General features: G+C 38.1%; 1 protein-coding gene across 9 annotated transcripts in view; it reads left to right on the forward strand.

The window, feature by feature from the left end:
* Positions 1–20167, forward strand: part of TSC22D1 (TSC22 domain family member 1) — an 89909-nt gene that overhangs the window by 36733 nt on the left and 33009 nt on the right. For 4 of the 9 annotated variants that reach the window (XR_012579041.1, XR_012579042.1, XR_012579038.1 and 1 more), the window contains one exon: positions 905–19630. The exons of 3 other annotated variants lie outside the window; for them this stretch is intronic. The gene's annotated coding sequence lies outside the window, so the exon portion shown is untranslated. Of the gene's footprint in view, positions 1–743; positions 19631–20167 lie in introns of those variants that run through there. 2 more of the 9 variants (XR_012579039.1, XR_012579040.1) reach the window with 2 other exon arrangements.

Here is a 20167-nt window from a genome sequence, read left to right on the forward strand (position 1 = left end):
TATCTCTGCATTTTTTTTGTTGATGTTGTCTTCCACCTCTCTAAGCTGAGAGAGGGAAAGAGTGTGAACATTGTAAAGAAAAAGTGTTGGGGAGAGAGAGAGGAGAACAATGTTCTGGGCCCTTGGAAAGAATGCCTCTGTGTAAGCTTCCTGTCCATGGGTCATATTTGTACTTCAGTTCTGTGAAGCACTAATGACATTCTTGGTGTGACCCTTCTCTAGACGGGAAACTAAGTCAAGAGCAGAAACTGGTGGCTGGAGCCAAGATAAGGCCAGTGACTGTGTATGGTCCATAGCCACACAGTTTTCATCTCCTCCCTGTCTCTTTACACTCCTGCTAGGTTTGAATGTGCAGTAAGGCAGAGATCATCAAATGGGTTTGAAATCTGACGTGATTCCCAGCACTGAAAAAGTTTCCCCGTTCTAAACATGTAAATACGTTTCTTCCTTTAGAGGAGCCTGTGGCTGCTGGGCTTGTAAAGTCCTGTTCTTTTGTCCATGTGAAGGAAATAGACTGAAATACTCTGATTAAAGGGATGTGCTGCTATCCCACATGATCAGCAATCCCTCAGGCCCAGAGAAGGGGAATCAGCTCAGGTAAATTCTGCCTTTCTCGGTTCATGCTGTGCAGAGCAACAGCTTCTTCCTTGCAAACATCGGTAGCCCACAGTCAGACCTTTCTTTTTCCAGTTATGTCATTGCTGGCACGGGAAGTTTATTCTAAATTCCTTTTTGATTTTTAGCAAAAGAAATCACTTGAAAACTGGCAATGAAATTCTAAGGAGATTTTACCAGTTCCTCTTTCGTGCTGAGTTGAAGTCATTTGGAACTATGTTACGTGCATTATTACTTTGATGCATCTTGTGACTCTCTCTCCCTCTTCATTCCCTCCAAATTGCTTCAGGACACCTTCTAACCTTTATACTGCATCACAAGCCTTCAGCAGAAGATCTTATGTTGCTGGAAGATGACTGGGTTTGGATCTTGGCCTTCCCTAAGCAGGATCTCCTGGCAAAAAAATGGGATTGGGAAAGAAATGGCTCCTTTTTCCATCACACAGAACCACCCTAGAAATGGAGGCCTAGGCAGAAAATTACTTGTAATGCATTGTTCTTTAGGGAATGTGTTTGGCCTCCCATGGTCCTTTTGTTACAATGTCATATAGATATCTTTTATAAAACCTAAACCTGGCATCTTCCTATCTGAAGATCAAGTCAATAAATCCAAGATAAAAAGTGTACAGGTATAATAATGTGATCGGGTCTTGCTGTCCCTTGCATAGGAGATGCCACGCGAATCTGTGAAACAGGGTTCTGCTGTGGTTCAGACTGTTATATTTGTAAAGCCTTTTCCACTTACATTAAAATCATTAGAAATAATAAAAGTTCTTGTGAAAATGGTATTTAGACTTCTACCTTGCTGGGTATACTTAAAAAATAAATTTCAGCCAAAATGTCACAATGGGCAATATGGGAAGTAGTGCATCTTTTGAGGTTTCCTGTGGCTTTGTGTCACAAAGAAGTGTGTTGGAAGGGTTGAGAGCTATAAAAGGGAAAATCTTAGATTTTTCTTTAAGAGTGAGAAGTTGTTTGTTAGAAAGCAGAAAGCTTTTAATCGTTCCCCCTAAGGGATTCTGTAGTCAAACTTAATTAAATGTCTTCTAAGATCTCAAATAAAAACCTTCTGTTTGGCAGTAGCGAACAGCACACACATGCCTGTGCACTTGTGTTGTTCTCACTATAGGAAATTAGTTTTGAAGAATGGGGCTTAGTTCTAATGTTCAGATTAAGAAAGGGGAAAGTTTTGTTCTGAAGCTGAGTGTGAGAATAGGAGGCAGGAGGGTGTACCAGACCCTCTGGCAGTAGGTGAGGAGCACTTTTGTTTTTCTGTTTTCTGCTTCTGGCAGTTGAAGTAAACTAGCCAGATGCTTATACTTGAATCCAATTAATTTCTTAAATCAGTTGCCACAAAACATTATTTTTTAACTAATGCCTAGATCTTTTGTTAAATTCACCAGCTTATTATTCAATAGTTTTAACATAGCCCTGAGGCTACTGCTTCACGGCAGTTGTCACTTCTTACTATTCTGGAATGCACTGCAGTCCTAGTACATTCTAAAAATAATTGTTCAGATGGTGCTGTTTAAGTACATACTTATGTAGTGAGCCATTTTCACTGGACTTTCTGAAACTGGCTTTCTGTTGGATGGCTTTTTAATATCTTATTTTGCTGTGATTATCAAACTTGTTTATCTTGGTGCTTCTGTGGTTATTGAGTAAAGTGCTGAATTTATAACCCGATATTTTTAGAGAACTGATAGTCACATGCCTGTGTTAAACTATGCAAGCACAGTAACACTTGTTAACTTTGAAGTTTAAAAAAAAAGTTTAATGTATCAAATTCAATCCTATTATAATATGTGGAAATATGTATGTGATGAACTTAAAATTGAGTAGTTGCTACAGATGTAGACATGAATTGTATACTGAACAGAAGTAATCTAGACATTAATAGCTGAAGATCTGTGGGTCTCAGAAATGAATTCTAACATCTGTGACTAGAGTTTTGTGCCAGCAGTGCTTTTAGTTGAAAATACCTGTTTTTCAAATTTCTAGTCCATTTGAGGTCTGATATCCTTTGTGCCTTAATAGGTTTACTTACACTTGCCTCAGCCAGTTTTTGGTCATTTTGTTCTGTAGTAGGTAAATTTAGGACTGTCAAATACTTATGGAACAGGCACTGAGGCTGTTACTGTTACTGTCTCAGTTCTTAAAATGGCTTTACTCCTCCCCATCACAATTAGGAAAGAAAACCACCAAAACAAAAGAAAAAACCAAACTAAAAAGCCTGTTGGAATTCTACAATTGGTATTTTGATATTTGTATTATCACCGTAGCGTTAGCATGTTTCTCATGCTGAGTTTTACAGTTGGAATCCTGGGTTCTTGGTACATCCTTAGAACAATAACTCATGCCTTTGTGTTACTAAATAATAAAGATACCTGAAACAATTTTCTTCTTGTTTATATTGTACTTGCCATAAGTGTATGTATCGAGTGACTCCTCTGACAAACTCTGGAATGCCAGGAAATGTGGAAAACCACTTTATGATTTCAGAGGTTTTTAATGCCTGGTACTAACAGAATTTCAAAAAACAGGCCTATTTTTCCTCTTTCTATTCTCTTAAAGATTTCTTTTGAGTATTTGAGCTACCTAACTCCACGTGATCCTTTATGTCTTCTTGACCAGATACCAGCCCCTCATAATTGTTTCATAGCCAGTTAATTAAAATCCTGGCTTTTGACACTGTTTTGCCTGTCCCAGAAGAGCTGTCTTGTGTAACTTGAAAGTTTTGCTTTCTTTTTTTCACCTTATGTCCACGCTTTGTGGCTTATGCTGCAGCTCTTTCTCTATTACAGGATGCTTTGAGGAAATACGCTGCAAAGATCAGGAAATTTGGGGGAAATTCTTGCTGATGTTGCTACTTAAGCCAGAGCTAAACTTGTCATTTGTGTGAGAGATGCTTTGTCAGTTTAGTTTCAGGAAGGGAGATGTATCAAAAAAATGTTGTTTTTGTAAGCCAGAAAATTACTTTGATTTTATAAACAAGAAAGTGGGACTAAAGAGCATAGGTTTTGGGGTGTTTGTATTCCCTTGCTTTATACTTAGAAGGTGGGTAACAAAAGATGAACAATTTAATGTGATTTTCTGTAAGCCAGACTTGTTCTTTCAGCAATGGTGTTATTTAAGTTAGATTTCTTTAAGTCTAGTTTGCAGGATGTGGGGATTTGAGCAGGTAACAGTGTCAAAAATATTTTTCAGATCTTTCTTTAATTGAGGAAAGTAGGCTCATACCTTGGTTTATCAGACATGAAAGCATCCTTGAGTCTTGAAAGAATGAATGTGATTTAGGGGTAAGTCTAGAAAAAGTGTTTTTAACTGACAGCTGGAAAAGGCCTTTTTCGCAAGCAGTGGTGACTAATGGTTGAACCATTCCAGTTTTGTTTGTTGCATGGACTTTGAGAAGAATTGACGGCTGCACGGCTCCTAGGACAGGTCCGTAAGTTGATGTCAGCAACGTGAGGTGAGTTGGTGGGTTGTTGCAGGAATTGCTGTTTTACTATTTAACTTGGGTTGTCAGTTTAAAGACCATGTTAAGTTTGTGATTCTTTTGCTGATGACAGTGACACTTCCCTGATCACTTGCTAATTTTTTTTAAGTTTATAAATTTACTGTTCTCCTGAACTGTTCTGTGTTGTATTGTTTTGTTTCCTTGGTTGCTCTCACATGAGTGGCTTTGCTTTCTCCCTGGAAGAAAGTGACATTTCTTGTTTTTTCCGTGTACTGAAGAAGTGGAGGACAGGAAAATGCGTAGGTTTTAGCCTGGTGTTAAAAAACAGTAAGTGAAGAAATTGTACCTTGCACAGATGGGTGTCACTTTCATGGGGGCAAGATAAAATATTTTATCTTGAGAGAAGGTTGTAGGAGGTTGCACAGTTAAGGAGGCATGTGGCTTTTGGTGGTTTTCTTCTGGGTAACTACTCCAACAATTGTAACCATACCAGTATCTGACCTCCTCTTGCCAGATTCAGGTTAAGATATCACCTGTAATGCTGAAGAAAATAACTTTTAAATAAATAACAACTTGTATGGTTATAAATTGATTTAATGAGATCATAATTGGCCTTCAAAGATAGAAATGTGATTTATATAGATTTTCCCAAACTATAACCTTGTCCTGAGTTAAACTGAACTTTCATCATTGGATGAAATTACTTTAGAGCTCACATTAAAGCGTCCTTATCCATTTGAGTGTTTCAGGGAATTTCCACATACCTGCTGCCAATGTGTTTAGAACTTTTCTGAATAGTAAAATTTGAACTATTTTTTGAGCTAAAAATGGTTTCCTGGTCTCTGGTAGCACTTTGTATTAGATGAGAAATCATGAAAAATTGATTTGCACAATCTTTGTGTGCATTTATAAGCAATGGAGAGATGAAATCAGACGGAAGTGTGTAAGAGTAAATGAAGAACAGCTGACATCAGCACAGCTGCTATGTACAGATGGAATGTTCCTGGGTGACTTCAGGATTACAGTGAAATTGAAGCTCAGCTGGATACTGGAACAGCACAGGAACTGGACTTACAAGCAGCTAGCTAATGTGGGAGCTCTCTGTTAACAGGCAGTAGACTTGACATAAAATCACTTCAAGCAGCTAAGTCTTTTTTTTCCCCCCTATAAGTAATGATAGAAAAGTCTGGACTCACAGATTTATAGCTTGTGTGGTTAGGTTCTCTGGTGTATAATAGAGTACAAGTGCTGAATTGAAGCTTTATTATGCCTCAGGCACTAGTTGTGTTTATCACCTAGTGGTGTCTGAAACCTGAGTTGATGCTGCAGCTTTTTTTAAGAGGAAGAAAGCAGGGATAAGTTAGAAGGCCTTATGGACTTGTACATTTATTCTTCTGTAGCTTTTTAAGACCTTTTATACCTGCAACACTTGCAGCTGCTTGAAATTAGGAACAGGTAAAAAAATTGAGAAGAACATAGGAGTAAGGATATTCAAAGAAAGAACTTACATTAGTTTCTTTCCTAATAAATTAAGAGTGGTGATGAAAACAAGAATGTGCTATTCATCAAAAGCCAGTATTTGTTCCCTTGTATTACTGCTAAATTTTATAATAAATTCTTAGCTATTCTTCCCTATGCTTGCATCTGTTCTAGAGATTTCTCCCATTTATCCCTTTTCAATAAGTACACTAATCTTTGATACTTCCTTTTTAACTAGCTCGTAACTGTTGGGTTTTTTAATTAAGCAGCTTGAGAACAATGAACAGTAATGCTACATTTGTTCAGAGAATAAAAACTTCTGTTCCCATGTCAGTCTTCACATCATTCTCCAAAAAGATATGCTACTTGGAAGACCTGACTGTATCTCCTGTGCTAGCAGTCAAACCAGTGCTTCCAGTGTGGTAGTACTGAAGCTACAGGGCATTTTGCTTGTCTCTCCAGGCAACATTAGCACCCAAATTCCTGCTTGTAGTTGAACTCAAGTTACTGTTTCAGATTAATTTTCTGCCTCCTTCAAAGACTTTTTAAAAACTGTAATTTTGATGACAGTGTAATAATGATACAAAAGGCTATCTGTGCTCCTTGCTCATTCTATACAAATTTGCCAGTTCAGCATTTTTCTCCAGTCTTTAGCACCACATATGAATGGATAAGTCTCAGATCTTCACTTGCCATTGCTCTTGAGCAGTGAATGGTTTGTATTGCCACATTTTGTCACCCTGAACTGCCATCTGTTTTGTGTCCCTCCTTAAGCGCCTGCTGTTTCAAAATCTGGCCTGTTTTTTTGAATCTGTGTACATTTTTCCTAAAGAAATTCTGCTTTCTGCTGTTCTGTAAATACCAAATTGTATGCAAGATGTAATGGCTTGACTAGCTGTTCTTGTTTGGTTCTTAGTACAGAATGCAGAATTAGATTGAAGATGTTTGAGAACCACATTGTGTAATCCTTTGGTTTAGTGAATAATCTCATCAGTTTGATTGATCTGTGACATTCACTTATTTTCAGGTTGTTACTTTTTGGAACTTTGTTTTTATGTGGACTTCGCTGGAATAAATCATGTAGTAACTGGCTTTCTGTGAGGCAGGTATTCTTGTTGCCTGAAGGATTTTTTTTCTGCACTACCTAAAGAAAATACTATAGAACTGCTAAAGCCCTGTATTTATGCCCCTTCTTCATTCCTGTTTTTGCTCATTAATTTCTGACACAATTAAGAGGTTTGTTTACTTGGCAAACTCCATCCACCATTTGGAGGATCCGTGCAGGTTAGATAAGCCTGAAAATTAATTGCTTTTAATATGATCCATTATTTAATTTACAAAGTACATTAATATCAATAAAGCCTCACCCTGTATCAAAATGTAGGAATTTACCTTTCAACCTAAAATTACAGTGACTGTAATGTTATGTAAATGCTGTTTCCACCTACTCCCTCAAACCTAAAATTCAGCTTAGTCTGTATAAAATTCAGGATGTAATTATTTTCTCCTTTTTCTCTCTATGCCAGGAAGGAGACTTGGCTTATTACATGAGACCATTGGATGGTGTTTCAGTACAAACATAACTAATTTGTTTTATAAGGCAAGGGATTTTATTTACACCCCAAATGAATGTCAATTCCTCATTTGCACCTAAAGTTAAAGATTGTTCCCTCAAAATTCTGTCTTAAGCATAGTCTGTCATACAAGGATTTTGCTATGGCAGAAAAATCTCCCTAAGGTGGAGTTTTGGGACCTGTAGTATAAAATATGGTGTAATATATGATACAATATCTCTTCTTAACATGACACAAAAATAATTACCTTCAGAGACTGTACTCTCTTGGGACTTTTTCTTCCAGTTTGAGGTGTTTTAGAAAGGAATAATTTGTACCTGTGAATGGTGTGAACTTTTGTTAGTGAACACCACCATTTTTTAATAAGTCCTGTGCCCTTGTTTCCTAGTTGCTGTCTTACTTAGCCATAAAAAAGGTCAGTGTGCTATGTTTGTAGTAGTGTCTTCTTCATCTGAAGACAGTAGAAAGATATTTTTTTTGTTAAATATTTGAATGTTTATATGTTGTTTTTTACTGTGGTGTTAGTGACAGCTTCACCTGTGAGTTTGTTAGCCTTTTGCTAAATGAAAACATTCTTACAGATAGGGGAACAAGGTATGTATTTTTAGTGGTTTTTTAATAAACATTGTGCTCTTGTATATAGAAGTGGTCAATTAAATATAGATATCTTATTAAAGAACTGCTTCATGGCACTAGGCATTCATACTGACCTTTAAAATGAAAGCTAAACCCCAAAGAAGCTCAAACTAAAGCAGCTAACATGACTGCTTTCTAAAAACCACGCTAAGATAATGAGTTCTCTGAGTATTCTGGGAGAAGCAATTCCAGTGGTCATAAGGAGGTTGGGTTAAAGATACAGATGATTACTTTTAAAGTGAGGTCACTTAGTGAGAGAGGATATTGTTTTCTTCAGCTCCAAACCTATTACTTTGGTATCTTTTTAAGTGCTTAGTAAATTAAAAAAATGAATTTGTGTCAACTCCAAGCTCCTGCAGCTTTTAAGAATAAATTGGAGTGCTGGATCTGTTTTGTCTGTGGAAGTGGGATTATATGTCTGTATATAAACAGATCCATAGCTATGTGTGTTTCTACGGTTAGAGCAAGTTGGTGTGGAATATAATTTTTGTTAATAGCTTTGGGAATTTAGAATTTATATTTCTTCCATTTGATTTTAAAGACTATCCAACCCAGCCTCTAATAATTAAGTACTACGGGCTTTAAAATAACTTTCCCCTAGCTTTTCAAAGCAGTGTTATTATACTGCAGTTATCTAGTTTTTGATGATTCAGCACTAATGTATAATCAAAGGGGTTTGTCCCCACAAGGAGCAGTGATCACCCTCTGCAGCAGTGGTGTCTCTCTGTCACCACATAGGGCTATCAAAGCTTTTTTTACCATCTTTTGTTACTCCTATGTGCTGATTTTTTGACTTGACCTGAATGCTCTTGACCAGTAAGGGCGGTAAGGTTTAAATGCTGAGCACAGACTGATTAACTAGGCATTAAGTCAGTTAATTCTTTCATTTTTAAATAAAGTACTAATGTGGTTTTGGTGGTCACTGATGTGCATTACAAGTTAAAGAGATAGCTTATGTAAGCAGTGTGGATTTGCAAACTATTTGAAGTTTGGTGGTTTTAGTCCTCAGTCTTAAACTGTGGAGTTCACAGAAATTAGGTTGCTGAATTTGCTTGCTCATGGTAGCTGTTGAGGTATTGAAAAACAGGTATGTTACAAACTTGTGTAAAGAGGAAGGTTTTAAATGAGTTTGTGTAAGCCTTGCTCTGTAAATGTGGTTCTTAGAAGGGATTTTCCTGTTTTGTAAAACAATGCTAGATTTACTAGGCAAGAAGTGGCTTTGCCACTCCTGTGGCTTACTACACGAGTGCTAGTTCAGTGAAACTTGAAATAAAATGGGCTAGGGCTTGAGGAAGGTGGGTGCCGTGTCTACTAGATGGTACTGAAATAACATGACCTACAAATTAATTTTTCCATGCTTTCTAAACTTCAGATATGGGGGACTTCAAGTATTTCTGTTACAACCATAATGGTGTATAAGATTAAGACCAAAAGTCGCACTAGAGGAGAAAAGAAATTTAAATCCTTATGCTTTAGAAGTAGTTTCAAATGCTGAAGAGCATGAACTAAAGATTTCTGGTTTTAGAAGTTGCTTTTTAGTCCTGCGGCCATCTGTAAAAAGATTTTTCATAAAAAGATCTTACATTCATCTACGAATTCAAGAGGATTCATTAATACCACTCTTAATTTTATGGAATTGTAGAATGTTCCAAGTAGGAAGTGACCCACAAGGATCATTGAATGCTCTGTGGGGAAGACATAAGAATTCTGTATGGCTTTAACAGAGGACCTGTTACTGCAGGGCAGCTTCCTTGAGAGGTGTCTGCTGAGTTTTCATGGAAATGCTGTGGTGCTCATAGACAGACAGACACTATCCAATGCTGTTACCAGCTTGTGGCATCTTAACCTCTTAGGACTCATTTTGATTTATGCTGTTGTGAGTTGTTGTACTCTTGAAGGACATGATGGCATTCCTGGTTGATATAGTCACCTGTTGTATGCCTTGCAAATTATGGGGTGCCTTCTGACTCTAAACACATGCTTAATTAATCCTGTTGCTTGGAAGGATGGCAGTGCATAGGACAGTGCTTTTCCCCCAAATGCTCTGTTGAGCAGTCCTGCTGGGTCTGTTTTAACATCTCACCTGGAGATCTGGGGCATATTAACAGGTTTTGGATTATACTAAACCTGTTTGTTACAGCATGTTAGAATAGATGTTGTGGTTGGGGCATGTGTAGGGAGAAGACACAGACTTCAGGAGAGGCTGAGTTCCTGGGAACTCTTAATAATTGTGTAAGACTTGGTACAATAAACACAAGTACTCCAGATTTATCTTGGCACCCTCTCCAGCTGTGTATCTTTTGTGTGAAAGGCCATTAGTCATGTTTCTGGATGCCAGAATAAGATAGAGAAGTTTATTGCTTGCAGATGGTGGTTCACATGCAGAAATAAATGATTTCTGCTCGTGCAGTTACATGACAATGTTACACAGCTTGGTTGTAACTTTTGTGTTGTGCTAACACACATCTGAAGCTGTAGTTCTTGGGTTTGACCAGTCCTTTTCCTAAGGGTTATTTTGATGTTATGTAGACCAACTAAAAGCTCTTAAAAAGTTAATTGCTACAACAAAGGAATCACAATTTACTGAATAAATCTACTGCTGTCTTGCTGATGGCCTTTTAAAGTAGGATTGAAAGTGTAAATCAGTATAGGAAATGGCCTCTGAGCCATAAAGATTTTTTTTCCTTCCATCATATATATACTTTGGACCAAGTACTGTACTCATGATTTTACATGAGAGGAGAGCCTGCACAAAGAGTAATTAAAATAATGTTGGTGTAACAGACTCTTGGTGGTCAGTCATTTCCTCTGTAATCTGAGTGCTGAAATCTGAGCAGTCTGACAATTTTAAAGTTTGTGTTTCTCTGATATCATCATCACAGAAATTGACAACATTCTCTTTTTTCAGTAATATTTCCCTCTGAGGATTTTAGGCCATGCATAACTAATGCATCTATCTAAAGATAATTTCATGAAAGGCCTCTTCTCATGCCTTCATGTTATCATGGTGATACTCAAGTTTCAGCATAATTGGATGTGTCAGGACTTAGCATTAATTTTGGTCCAACTTGTTATTTTGATAATGGCATTAAACTTGTACAAATTTGATGCTATTACATTCAAATTCTAAAGGTATCCTAGTGTATCAGTATGAGAGTAGTTCTCCATACTGAGAATTGATGGTGGGAGCTTTGTTTCCATTCTCTTTTACTGTTATATTGAAATATAATGTAGGTTTATTATAGGATTTAAAAACCCATGACTGTTAATCTGAGTAAGTGTATATAATGCACTTAAAAGCTTCTGTCTGTCTTGTATCACTTCCTTCTGACTTTCCTTGGAAAAAATTCAAACATTCAAAGATGTAGTCTCTAGAATATCTGACATTTTAACCCAGGGACAGAATTGAAGTATAGTCCATTATCCACAGAGACTTGATCCACAGGTGTATTTGATGCCAGGTAATGCCATTATATACATATTACGTGTGTATTGTTTTATAAAACTTTTTAGCCTGAAGAAGCTATTATTCTGCTTGGAATGTGTTTTTGTTAATGAGCAGTGCATGTCAAGTAGACATTGTAGGGCTGGAGAGGTAGGGAGTTGTCCTTTGTCTTCAAACTTACTCTTTCTAATTCTGATTCCTGCTGATAGCCAAAATTTTAGGAGCATTGCCCTGGAAGTTCTTTTCCTTTTTAAAAGGGTAGTAATATTCTTCTGTTTTGGCAGCCCACTTCCACTTGGTGGGTAGGATGTTGTTCTTGTCACTTCTTCCTCCCTCTGCCCCAGCTGTTTTATTGTTGACTTTGCAAGCAAACTGAAACTTCCTCTCTGATGTTTAATATAGAAAGGAGATTCTCTGTCCTAGGACCTTCCCAAACTATGCTAAGAGGTCGATGTTTCTGCAAAAGCAGCTTAAATCTGTTATCCTCTTGTGTGAGGGTTCTTGCGCTTATGTCTATGTTGAGCTTTAGGCTGCAAACAGTGATGCTACAGCTTCTCTGGTAATAGTACAGGTAGGAAATTAATAATCATGAGGGAAAGAGCAAACCAAAAAATAAAGCATTTAGTTAGGGATGTCTGGTATAACCTAAGCATATGGCTGTGTGGGTGGCCATGGACTTTTTGGAGCTCCATGTTTAGAAAACCTGCCTAACTAATATTTGGATGTTTCTCTAGCTAGTAGAGCATTCAGTTCCAGACACTTGGTAATCAGAATTTTTGTAGTCATGCCCACTGCTCCAAATTCCTGTCATTCATCTGCCTATTTTAATGTGTCTCTTGTGGAGTAGTTGTAAAATTAACCGCTGTTTTGACCTGACAAATGGGAATATGTGAGCTCCTCCTGCTGCTGTTCAGCTGGTGTATGGCTGCTTAGACCATTGAAGTGAGGTGATGCTTCTGCATGGAAGAATGGGGCATGTAAAACTATATGCTGACTTGCTTAATGTTTGACCTTTCCATAGCAGTGACAGGGTTTCAGCTCATCACTGCAGTGTTAAGAGTGTGTTTTGTTTATTCAGTCAGATTTTCAGAGTCCCTCGCTGAAGTTCAGCCTTTACAAACTTGCTCCCATACAAAAGCCTGTTTTGCTCACCCTTAGTGGGCTTGCCCAGCCATACTTCCTCCCTCAGCTTGTGTGGCCAAGCTCATTGCTCCCTCAGAATATGAATTTCTGTAGGATGTTTTGCACAAGGCAGTGAGCCATTTAACAGTGAGACTTGGGAAACAGGGTGTTAAAAGTTGTCAGTAGCTCTTCTGCTAGGTTGTACCTTATGTCATTGAGGTCAGATAGTTTCGAAATAGTGAGATTTTGATTCAAATAAAACATGTGCTTTTCAGAGAAAATGGAAAGGAAGAAGGATCTGAAAGTGCTATCACCCTCTGTACTGGTGAAGGAGAGCACAGGCTTACTGAAGAAGGCAATATGTAGGAGGCAGTGGAAGGGGACAGCTTTTTACTCCTAACATAAAACCCCAGCCCTGCTTCTTCTTTGTCTGTTCCTCTTCCATTTTCTAATTAATTCTTTTTCTTCTGACTAACTCTCTTTTTCTGTATGTGAACAGATTTGCATTTTGAAGCTACTGTAACCACTAGGTAAGAAGTGATGAGTTCTCTCACCTTCTAAGCATAAAATGTGTTTCATGAATTCCAGATGATGTCTGCAGTTCTAGTTCTGCCTTGCTGAGCTGCTGTCTAATTAAAACTTCAGCTTTCTCTTATCTCCTATACAACCCAAACCTCCCATATTTTTTAATCTCTTTACAGTTCAAATTTCTTAAATACTAGTGGGGAATGAGTTTTTGTCATCCAGTGATTTGGATAATATATCATAAGTTTTAAAAAACCTGTTCAGTGTTAGTTAGGTGTGTAATTCTGTGAATTGTCAACCAAAAGAGTTGAAAGTCATTTATTTGCTGATAGACAGTGCTATGCAAATACTGTATGGTAGATCATCCAGTTGCTTAGCAATAACATTAACAGTCATGAGTGTTTATAAAGTAAATATAATACGATATGGTCAACAAGGTATGTGGTGCTTTTTGTATTACTTAAGTGTCCTGATAACTGTTGGAAAACGTTTATTAGGATTACACATGAGCCAGCACCTGACACTTAAAAGCAACAACTTGAAAGAATAAATCTGATAAATTATATGCCTGTGTTTTTTAATCTAAACCCCCACAACTTGAAACAAGTTGTGAACATGATGATTTTCCAAATACACTAGCTTTGAACTTTGAAATGTTATTTTCAGGGCTTTGATAAGTACTCTTGTAATGGCTTTGGATGTTCAGGCTGGAAATACTAAGTGTGATAGGTTATGTGATTGAAAGGCTTGTCTCCGTGTGCACGGCAAAGCCCTGGGCACAGCAGTGGGTGGGGGAACTCGGTAACCTCGTCAGAGAAATGAGCCCCCTGACCTGGCTCCTGCCAGGGCTGTCACTGGAGACTATCAGCCCTTGGGGACCTGGGTGGCAGACACTTGAGTTAACAGAGGCCAGCTTGCAGATTGGAAAGGGGTAGATGCAGGTAAGAACATTTTGGAATCGTACCCAGCTCAGAATGGGATGTTTGGGGAAGGGAAAAGGTTGGGGAAAGGAGGGATCGGTGACTTTGTGGGGAATGAACCATGGGTAAAATAGAGGAGCAAAGGGAGCTGCTTGTGTGTAAGCAGGTGGCTGCTCAGGATGTTTGTGAGGCCATGCCCTGGCCTCATCAGTGCAGTCTCATTAAACTCTAATTGTTTGATTGTGTAAGGGGCTCAGTGCTGTGTGTGTGCCTACAGGGGGTCTCAGTGCCAGCAGCTCGAGTCTGACCATGGGTCACAAGGGCCCACGTGGCGGGGCAGGTGAGGGGGTGTGTGTGGGATGTGATGACTGAGGACAGTGAAATGGGAGAGGAGACTTGGGAGTGGCCATGAAGTCCAGAAAAAAAACCAGTGTGCATCTGTGTGATAGAGCTGCAGGAGCTGGGAGCGCAGGCCAAGTGCTGCAGAGACTCTGGGGTGCGGCTGAGACCCCCGTTAGTGTGTGTATTTGTGTGCGAAGTAACGGGAGGCTCTGGGGGCCAGCTGCTGGGTGGAGAGGCTCCAGGGCCACATCCCAGAGGGCTCTGTCATGAGTGTCTGCATGTTAGTGAGGGGGTCTCAGCACCTGGGGTGGGCCGGGGGGCTGCTGTGCCCTGTGCTGCTAGCTGGGCAGAGCCGGCTGCTGGGCAAAGTGTGAGAGCCCAAGGGCAGTCACAGGGCCGGTTACGCTCTGAGTGCGTGTGCACATGTGTGCGCTGTCTCCTCATGGACTTTCACCCCGGCAGCGAGCAGCGGGAAGAGGATGTTGGTGCCGGCTCTGTTTACCCAAGTGCTGAGTTTGCAGTGACCTGTGTTGCCAGACGTGTGTGTGCTGTGCACGTGTTTTGTGTGTGCCTGTGGGGAGCTGTGCTCAGCTTCACGACCAGACCTCAGGGTGGGGAGCTGGGGCTGGAGCGCCTCTCTTGGGCTGCTGGATTCGGCAGCTGCTACTCAAGGGCTGTGGGTCTGAGAAAAGGTGCCAAGGTTCTTGGAGAAATCTCTCCTTATCAAAACTCAGAATGAACATCTGAGATAACTGGAATCAGTATCTCCTGAAGTAAATTTTCAAATGTACTGTGCTGGTGAAACATGTAAGAGAAATTGTAGTATAATGGGAAATAATTTCAGTGTAAAGACTCACAGATGCTGGGCCTTTCAGAAAGTCAGAAGTCTGAGTGTACACCATTTATAACTAATTTAGAACATATATACAATTTAGAATACAAAATCTGGTTTAAAATACAGCTATTAAGTGTGTCATATGGTGTTGGGCAGCATTGTTCCCATGCTAGATCTCTACTTTTCAGACTGTTAATGAAATCTTTTTGGTAGTACATTGTCATTTTTTTATCACTGTTGCACTTTGTTTTGAGACAGCTTAGGCAAATTCAGATCTGACCTTGAAACCTTTTCTATGGGTTCTAGATCTGACCTTGGAACCTTTTCTATGCATATGTACCCTAAAGCAAAATCCATACAAGCAGCACATATTTAAGTGTCTCCCTTTTCTGGGATAGTTCTCTATTTTGATTTAGCAGAGGTTGCAAATCGTATTAGGGTCTACAATAAGTTTCTCTGGAATGATGTAAGAAACTTCATCTGAAGGAAAGCCATCATTCATAAAACCCTCTAGATATTTAAGCTATTACTCAGTAATATTGTCTAAACTTATGTAAGTTGACAAGTTTTTAAAAAATACTTTGGTAAATTCTCTTAGCCACCTGTTTGGCTGGAGGAAATAGCTATCATTAAAAAAAACCCAACTCAACAACCTTGATACAGAAAACCAGGAAAACTGAAAAGCTCCTTGAAGCAATCATGAGAATAAATGTTTGATGTTGTGCTCTGTGAAGCTTCAGATACTGTGCTGCAAGGCTCTTTCAAAATGTCACAGGCACTGTGTAAATAGGTTGGTAGTATATTCAGCCATATTCTTGTACCCTGATACACCTGTCTCCTTTTTATTTATTTTGTTCTTAAAATGAGCTCAGACCTCTGAAGAAGCTCACATTAGACATTTGGCATCGTTCTAGTGTCTCATCTATGTTAAAGCAACTGATGTAGGGGGAAAATGAGGAATGATTTGCTTCATACAAAGTACATACTGGTAAAAAATCAGCATGGCTTGTGCAGTTTGGGGAATGGTATGTAGCCCAGTGGCTGAAGACTGAGGTAACACAGTAGAAAAGAGAGTTAAAGGTCTCTGATATCTTAATGTGGAGTAAGTTAATGCAATATATAAAAGGTGAGGGGGTTACTGAATCTGGAAAGAATGAGTTCATTCAAAATATGTAGGTTGGAATGCCTGCATCATGATAATGGAAGGAAGAGTCCTCTGCTGAACTTAAAATAAAAGAATTTGGACGAGTTTTTGAAAACTAGAAGTGTCTTATCTTTATCTGTTTGTTTGGCTTTTTTACTTACTAATTTCAGCCGAGGAATATTTTGGAAAGAACATGTTATGCAAACCAAGTTTCTAAGGAGTCTGTAGGCAAAACAGAGTTCAAGACCAGATATGCAAAATTATTCATGTTCTACTGCAATTATTTATTGGGGATATGTGTATTATCAATTATCTAGTCTAATTATCCTTGAACAGATCCTTGTGTGAGAATTTAGAAAGACTGACACTCATCCTTGTGTGACACCACTGTATTGGAAACAAGGTTTTGCAGTTCACATGACCTGTGATATTACGGCTCTGGCTGTTAAATATGGGTCAGGTCTTTGAGAGCTGTGGGAAGGTCTGAGTTCTGGACAACAGTGAACTGATGAAATAATTGTGGTACCTGATTTTGTTTTTTGTTTGTTTGCTGAGGATTATAATGGGCACATGTTCTTTCAGCCTTTGTGCATTCTTCCATTATCGGTCCACAGTGCTTTTGTTTTGTTTCCTGGCTCACTTAGCAGGTGACTTCCTGAGAAGTCACTGGCAACTGAATACTGTGGCTCTGTTATAGGATTAAAACTTTGATTCAGAAGTCATTAGCTTCATCCTCTTTGACCACTAAGTACTGAGATAAAATGTTTTCCATATTATGTTCTGTGAGCTTCTACAAGATACAGCTTGACTTCTAACGTGTGTTGGTATTTAATCATAATTAAAAAAGGGTAGGTCACTTACCTGAATACTTAGATAAGGACTTTTTTCTTGTCTATGTAGTGTCTGCTTTCTGATTAGTCACTTTAAAATGCAAAACATTGGGGTATGGGAACAAATGTCTGCAGTGATTCTGGATTCAATTTCATGATAATATTTTCCCTTCTACTTGTTAACATAGTTGCATGTCTATTCCTGCCTTCACTGATCTTATAAAGCTGTTGGTTCTTTCCTATTCTTGTTTGCCAAAAAGTCTTAGGCTAAATTAGTTGATGAAAATGTCTCTATTTTGCTGATGCTGAGTCAGAAGTGTTTATTTAAAGATGATGAATTTAGTAATCATCAAACCATGTTTAAATCATCAGGAATGCTAATTATAGATCATCCAGCCTATATTTCTGAAATCCTTAATGACTTGAAGTCCAAATCCTCCCTGCTTAGGTTAATAATAAATGCATTGGCTTCAGTTGGAAATAGGTGACTGTAGTTCACAAAAGATAAAACTAGTAATTATGAAGATGAAAACATGGAACTTCTTTCCCATGACATGGAGGGGAGAGAAGCTGAGTTCTCTTTTTCCATGTCATCTAGGGTAAGAAAGGAATAAAAATATTTTGAGGTTTTTTCAAGAGATATATATATATAAAATTTTTTGTGTGTTTATGATGCTTTCCTGTGTTGTGGTATATTTTGATTATTTATTCTGCCTGATTGGTAAGTTTTTTTCTTAACTTTTGTGGCTTTTGTTAGCATTTTTATTAATATTACTAATTACTAATATTTGAGGATCATACTCTTGATTATGGCTAGTTTGGGAGTCAATCCAAGGAAGAAAACAAGTCTTCCCTTAAGCCTTTATGATTTATTTAACACTTTATTCCAGTAGGTATTTATAGTGGTAGTATGCTTTAACAGGTAGGGGAACATGTCATGGAAAGCTAATTCTGGGACAAAGCTATTTTAGAAAAGAATGAAAAAGCTGTCTTCTGTGCACAGACAAGGGGACAGTTACTGATGGTAAAGTTTTAGTCTAAGTTGTTATAATATAATTTTTGTCCATTAGATGTGATGAGGAAATATCCAGATTGTTGTGCCTGTCCTTTTTTCAATCTGGAAATTCCATTTTCTTAGTAATTGTGAAATATAATGGCCTTGCACTGGTTTTGCAGGCTGTTGTGAAGCAGCACTGCTTTACTGAATGTAGACGTCTCTTACATTTTCAGGGACCAAAATACCATTGTTTCTGGTTTTGCTTTTAAAATGGATGGAAATCCAGGTCCTTCCTAGTAAGAATCTGTGATGAAAAGAAAGAATATGAAGTATTTTAATATCTGACTAATTCAGATGAAGGATCTGTCCATGATTGTGCCTTACTTGCTTTCGGAAACTGATGACCAGTTCTAGGGAAAAGTTTTGTTCCGTTAAAATTGGCTGAAAAATGATTCAGTGCAGCTTCCTAATAGGGCATCATTTGAACTTAGTGGACCCTTACACGTTATGCTAACTGGTGTTAAATAAAATTAATCCAGAGCAGGCAGGTGCAATTATTCTTACTGAAGTTACTGTTAGTGTCTGAATTCAAGGTGTTTATGAGTGTTATTTAATCAAATTTTAAATAGAACTAGTGAGTCTGTTCTAGGGTCTACTGGTATAAAACAAGGCATTCAATAGTCTTCATTTTCCAAAGTGGAATGTTAAAAAAAACCCCAAAAAACTAAAAAAAACATGTTTTACTGTAGACAAGATGACAAGATGGGTATGTTTTAGGGGCTGGAAGAATTATTGCTGCTATGACTTTATTTTTTCAGTATATGACAGTGGCTTCAAGAGAAATGGTACAGAATGCATGTGAGATCAAATAATGCTAAGTTTTCAAAATTTATAATTCTGACAAATATGGGAAATTCTATGCTGTTAATGAAGGCAGATTTAATATGGCAGTATTGCTGATGAAAGGCAGACTTAATTGCCTTGGATAACATTACATGCTTTGTTAAAACTCTCCTTTCTGCACTAGCCTTCTCCTTCAAGTTTAGTTTTACATGGATGCATATAAAGGTACGACTGCCTTAAGATGCTTCAGGTTTCTGAGAGCTTTGGGGAAGAAATGACTGTGACTCCCCTGAAAAGAATGTTTTATCAGAGGTTTTCTTTAAATTCTACCCAAGATTCAGAGATCAAATATACACATGTTTTTTGATACCAAGTGTGAGCTTCTCATTTAGTGTTGGGAAGAAAATAAGATTTTTATCTTGATGATGGGAAAAACCCAAGTCCCAGCACCTATTATCTAATTCTCTTCAGAGAGTTCCTGTTGTGTCAAATTACCCATGGTTTGTTACTTTTTTTTTTCTTTTTTTTTTTTTCTGTGACCTGAATCTCTCAAAACTTTGTGACAGCAGGGGATTGTCACCTCATTAAACTTTTGTATGGCTTTGGAGCCAGGACAGTCAGTGTTTGAGAACAAATGAGTCTGAGCATCAGAAGAATGTTTTGTGCCTGTGCAGAGTCCCAGTTCATAACTGCCAAGTTTAGGCAACTGCTTATCTTTGGGCTATTCTTAACCTCAGCAAACATGTATTGCAAACATTTCCAGCATGTCTAACCTTGCTGTTAGAGCTCAGTCTAGAGTACAACTTCTGGAAAAAAAAAAAAAAAAAAAAGGAAAATTCCATCATAATTTTGTGACCGTCATGTTTTTGGAACATTTTAACTATTGGAAGATATAGTATAGAAAGGTGTGTTTGGTATTGGCAGTGAGTGCAGAAAAAAAAGTAACTGGTCTTAAAGAGACTTCAAAACCACTTAATATTGTACTTGTATAACACAGATGTTTTGAGAATAATGTTAAATTGGGATGATGTAAGGCTAAGATACATCTCCAGTTCACTTACAGTCTTCACAGTCTTCATGTAACCTGCTTGCCTTTTTTTCCTCTTGTAGTAATAGCAATGTTGATTTCTACATCTCTAATGTTTCTGTCCTCCTTTTCTGCTGTATTTTGCTTTTGACTTGTGATTGTATGGAGCTGTGCCCACTGAGTTACTAATTAAATATATATCTTTGAACTTTAACAAACTACTAATAGTGATTTAATTCAGGCAGCATTCATCTAAACACTTGGACTGAAACAGTTGTTCAGAGTAATAAATTAGAAAGCAGTCCCAAGCTACACAGGTGATGAGCTTTGTGAAAGTGGTCATTTGAGTATTACAGAACAGCACCAAAGCATATATA

This window comes from Zonotrichia albicollis, chromosome 2 (assembly GCF_047830755.1).
Source record: "Zonotrichia albicollis isolate bZonAlb1 chromosome 2, bZonAlb1.hap1, whole genome shotgun sequence".
In the NCBI taxonomy this organism is placed as follows: Eukaryota; Metazoa; Chordata; class Aves; order Passeriformes; family Passerellidae; genus Zonotrichia; species Zonotrichia albicollis.